Genomic DNA, 6,030 nt, shown 5'->3' on the forward strand with positions numbered 1-6,030 from the left:
TTCAAATGGACCAGGATGAAGATGATAGTCTAAGTGAGCATAGTGGCACAGTGAGTAAATCGAATACACCCAATGCGGTGGTGAATAAAGAGACTGATGCTTCGATTTCGAAGACTGAGTCGCAGGAACTTTATCCTAGTACTCATTATGGACCTTGCATTATTTTTGTGGAGTCCACAGCAACAGGCAATGTCGGTAACATGCATCCTATGACCCTGGGAAGAATTTTCTATGAGAAAAATATTCCAGGCATAAAATCAGTGGCCCGCAAGGGACGAAATAGGGTACAAATAGAATTTGTATATGCCGTACAGGCAAATTCATTTTTGAAACACCCTATATTAGTTGAGCTTAAGTTACGGGCATACATACCTAGCTCTAATGTATTGCGGGTAGGAGTTATCAGGGGAGTAGAGAAGACCTTGACAGAGGATGCTATATTAAAGCACTTAAAGTCTCCTGCTACTATAAAATCTGTAAAGCGTTTGAACCGTAGAATTGTTAACGAAGAAGGCACACAGTATGTCCCTACTGGATCTATAAAAGTGGTTTTTCGTGCGCAGAAACTTCCACAGTATGTGTCATTATACCAGGTGCATTTAGAGGTGGAGCCATATGTTTTTGCTCCCATCATCTGTAAAAAATGCCAACGGTACGGTCACGTTGATAAGCATTGCAGAGCGACGAGTCCCAGGTGTGGGAAATGTGCATTGCACCATACTACGGCGAACTGTACGGAAACTTTCCTGCAATGCGTGCATTGTCGCGGCACCCATTCAACTGGCGATGTTGACTGTCCAACTCACCAACAGCAAGTCCACATTAAAAAGATCATGAGCCATCAGAACTTATCGTTCAAGGACGCTGTAGAAAAAGTCCAACCTAGTGAATATAATGTAGTAGACAATTCCCAACATTTTCCCCCTTTAACTGGGGAGGGACAGACTCCTACACAGTCGAATCCCCGTAAGAGAAAATTCACACAAGTAATTTTAAAATCACCGAGACCAGTACCAGCCCCAGGATATGATACGGAAGGTTATCAAAATTTGGTTCGAGAGATTCCCCGCATGGAGATGACAGCTTCAATAGTTACACCTGTTTCCGAAGGCGCAAGCCGTCGGATGGAGGCACCTTTGGACGAACCTGTTGCCACGAGTAGCGCCTCAATGGCGCAACCGCTTTCGTCATTTCATAGGCAAAGAGAATATCTTCAAAGTGGTCTTTATCAATCTATTCAGCAATTGGTACAATTATTGGGTAATCACCCCGCGTTAGCTCATAATGTATTCCAGTTAAGGGACAGGGTTTGTAGTTTTATTCAATTCTATGATCAGAATCACTCAATGGAACGCTAGAAGTCTCATGAACAAGCGTCATGAGCTATTTAAATTAATACAGGAAACAGTACCTCACTTTTTAGCTATACAAGAAACTTGGTTTAATCTTGAGACTCGCATTAAGTATCCTAATCACAAAGTTTTACGTAATGATGGACCCGGTTACGGTGGGGTTGCCTTTTTGGTCCACTCGTCCGTGACATATCGCATCCATTCGAATATTCAGGCCATACCCCATACATATGTTATAGGCTTATATTATATGCATTTTTTACTTGTGAATATCTACTGTCCTCCTGAATTTTCCATTACTGAGAGACAATGGAACCAATTCTTTCAACAATTTACTACCGAACCATATGTTTTTATCTTTGGGGACTTTAATCTTCATCACACACTGTGGGGAGGAAATTTGGATACATTTCAAGGTACACAGTTCCTTAATGAAGTAAATAACCATGCTTTTGCTATTTTGAATGATGGCTCTCCTACGCGTTTGACTGCGCCTTCTGCTCCTCCTAGCGCAGTAGATTTAACATTGTGTAAGCAAAATATGGTGTCTACCACTACATGGCATACTTTGAGTGATACTTATTCCAGTGATCATTTCCCTATTGTTATTTCTTATGGTGTAGGCAAACCCTTTTCTCCACCGCACCACACATTTCAAAATAACATGATTCGATCTTTGAGGAGATTTAAACCGCAAATATATACCGCTTACATTGAGGATGCGTTACAAAAAATACCGGAAATTACCTTTTCATATCAAACTTTACTGCAGATTTTAACAGCTTATATTAACCTTCACCACCCTATCAGCGCTTCACCCCCTTTATCTTCTAGGAAACCTGTGCATGTTAAGTGGTGGGACAACGAATGTCATTTGCTGATTCAAACCCGCAAAGTACTTTTTCCACAATATAGGCAGCACGCAACACCTGAAAATTACTTCCGGCTCAAACGACACATAGCACAAACCCGCCGAATTTGCCATCAAAAACGTCGTGTCGCTTGGAGGGAGTTTATCTCGTCCTTCACGCGTCAGGTTCCAATTGCTGACTTGTGGAATGCCATCAGGGCAATCACAAGAGTTACGCAGCACTCCCCTGCCAAGACCATCCCAGGTCAAGTATTATCAGATTTTCTTGTTAGAGAGACGCCAAATTTTGTTGTGCCACAGTATGTTCATTCCCAAGACCCACTAGACGCACGTTTTTCCGTATTGCTACAACCCTGCGATTATCAGGAATTAGAGGCAGTACTCCAATCGTGCTCAAATTCCTCCCCAGGTCCAGATAATGTATCATATCAAATGCTCCAATTATTACCTATTAGAGCAAAGAATGTATTATTAAACAGGTATAATGATATTTTTCGCTATCACAGTACACCTGTTAGTTGGAATTAATTTTTTCTAATTCCCATTCTTAAAAATAAGCAGTTACCCACTGAGGTAAGTAATTATCGCGGTATAGTCCTCGGTTCGTGCCTCCGTAAAGTCTTTCTAAAGATCTTACTTCGAAGAATCCTATGGGTATTAGAATACTATAACTTGACGCCTCGATATCAATATGCCTTTTTTAAGGGACGCAGTACATCTGATGCATTTAATAGTTTTGTTATCGATTTACTATTAGCTCGTCATAGAAAACATAGTACCATAGCGGTTTTTCTTGATATTCAACGGGCTTATGATTCCGTACCTTTGAACATATTATGGGAAAAACTTGCAACTCTTAAGATTCCTGAGGGATTTATTAGCATTCTCAGACAACTTCTGACTTATCGAACACTCAGATTTAAATCGACACCTTATACAATCCAGCCCCGGCAGGTAAGTAATGGGTTGCCACAGGGCGATATTCTGAGTGGTATTCTTTTCGCTCTCTTCATGAAAGATTTTGAAACGGTCATTTTACGTCATGCTCGACTACAGGCGTATGCTGACGATTTTTTGCTTTATGGTACACATGAAGATTTACAGCTTTGTAGACAACATATTAGTTTCACGCTTCATGAAGCTCGAACATGGTTAAGCGAGTATTGACTGGGTGAAATGTCGTAGACACAGCCCATAAGCATCAGCAAGCAAGCAAGTACATCAGACTTCGAGCATACAAACAAATAGTGAGGCGCTCGCTATGGTTCTGCCATTCTTGCTTGCTTGCTTGCTTGCTGATGCTTATGGGCTGTGTCTACGACATTTCACCCAGTCAATACTCACTTACTCATGTAAACACACTAGTATAAATGAAAAACATTCAGTTCAATAATTGATGCTTGAGCTTGCAAGTAGAAAAACACAAAACACGGAACTTCACTATATCACATAACAACGCCATTTTGCTAAAGTAGACTGTTGTCATACGGGAAACTTCCAATCTTGCAATCACACTGCGTCTAAAGCTTCACCCACACGAAGAATCCAAAATAGCACTCACAAGTAATACACTAATGATATGAGGAATCACTCATGTGGAACCTTGAAAAGCATGAGTAATTCTCACACTATATTACAGACAGAATTATAACACGATATTGGCTTCATCTAGAAACAAATTTAGCACTCGAATAATCTCGACTGTAGGATTACAGAGCAAACAAGAAACACTGGTAGGAAAAACCTGCTTGAGTCGCTTGAGGTTAGTCAGAAGTTTTTTACGGGGGTTAGCATATAAAGAACATTCAAAGAAAATGTGGTTGGAATCGCCATTACGGATATTTGTACCACACAAACAGTTTGTATCCTGCGTTAAATGGAAACGTGATCGATATTGTGGTGTAAGGGCATGATTAAACCGTAACCGAATGATGTTAATAATATGTCGTCTAGTATAAGATCCTCGTATAAACCAAGGTTTAACTAAAAGTGTTGGTTGTAAATGATAATAAAAGTTACCTTTGACTTGTGCAGTCTGTCGGAAGAAATTCTGCCATTCTTGACACCCCTCCTGTCGGATAACAACTACATTATCAGAAGCTGGAACAATATTGTTAGTATTCGGAACAGGAAGACGAGAAGCTTGTTTTGCAAGACAATCTGCTTTTTCATTACCCTCAATATCCACATGACCTGGTACCCATACTAAAGTTATGGAAATACCGACGTTGTCAAGCATATAAAAGAGACTCTTGACATGGTATACATACCAATTATAGGATAACTCATACGAAACTAAAGATTGTAATGCACTCAGCGAATCCGTATAGATTGTAGCTCTCGTATATCCCTGTCGCTGAACAAAAAGCAAAGCTTGCTGTATGGCGAATAACTCCGCCGTAAAAATCGAACAGTCACTAGGCAAACCATATTGTTCGTTAACATTTAGAGAAGGTATATAATAAGCGGAACCAACTCCATTAATGTTCTTTGCCCCATCTGTAAAAATGTTTATGCTTCGTGGAATATGAGAAAATTTCACTCGTTTAACAGGACATATCTCGGTCCCCTGCAGACAAGTAACGTCAGTAGAGCCATTACGTATAGGCCATATTATTTGAGGCTTAAAATAAGAAACCTGATAGGGTAAGGTATAGGGTAGTAAAGTAACACTGTGTATTAAGGTACACTGTTTCGAGTTCAATGTAGTAAAAGCATGAAACAGTACGGGCAATCTGCGTAAACCCTGGCGCCGAACGGAATAATACTCCGAGAGTAACTGTAACTTCGGAATTAAAGGATGACTTGTTAAAGAAAACTTTTTAAGTAAATATTTCATCGCAAGTATTTTTCTACGTACTTGTAAGGGAGCTTCGCAGGATTCAACTAAAAGTGCATTGCTAGGTGTGGACTTTAAAGCTCCAATACAGGATCGTATTGCTTTATATTGACAAGTGTTAAGAATATTCAAGTTAGTAGAAGATGCTACGTCAAAAATATGTGATCCGTAGTCCAATATCGACCTAATAGTGGTTTTGTACAAAGATAGCACCACAACGGGATCTGCCCCCCATTGCCTACGGGTTACAGCTTGTATTACCTGAATATACCGTTCACTCTTCGAACGCAAATATAAAAAATGATGTTTCCATGTAAGTTTTTGATCGATAAATAACCCAAGATATTTATGGTGACTAACCACTGGTATTTCATACTGATCAAAAGCAAGTGGCGCTCGGCCATAGGTTCGGTGATGTGTAAATATCATTGCTCGACATTTCGCTATGGAAAGATATAACCCATGGGCCTCTAACCATGTTCTAGCTTCATGAAGCGTGAAACTAATATGTTGTCTACAAAGCTGTAAATCTTCATGTGTACAATAAAGCAAAAAATCATCAGCATACGCCTGTAGTCGAGCATGACGTAAAATGACCGTTTCAAAATCTTTCATGAAAAGAGCGAAAAGAATACCACTCAGAATATCGCCCTGTGGCAACCCATTACTTACCTGCCGGGGCTGGATTGTATAAGGTGTCGATTTAAATCTGAGTGTTCGATAAGTCAGAAGTTGTCTGAGAATGCTAATAAATCCCTCAGGAATCTTAAGAGTTGCAAGTTTTTCCCATAATATGTTCAAAGGTACGGAATCATAAGCCCGTTGAATATCAAGATAAACCGCTATGGTACTATGTTTTCTATGACGAGCTAATAGTAAATCGATAACAAAACTATTAAATGCATCAGATGTACTGCGTCCCTTAAAAAAGGCATATTGATATCGAGGCGTCAAGTTATAGTATTCTA

The sequence above is a fragment of the Anabrus simplex genome, chromosome 2, assembly GCF_040414725.1.
Source record: "Anabrus simplex isolate iqAnaSimp1 chromosome 2, ASM4041472v1, whole genome shotgun sequence".
NCBI lineage: Eukaryota > Metazoa > Arthropoda > Insecta > Orthoptera > Tettigoniidae > Anabrus > Anabrus simplex.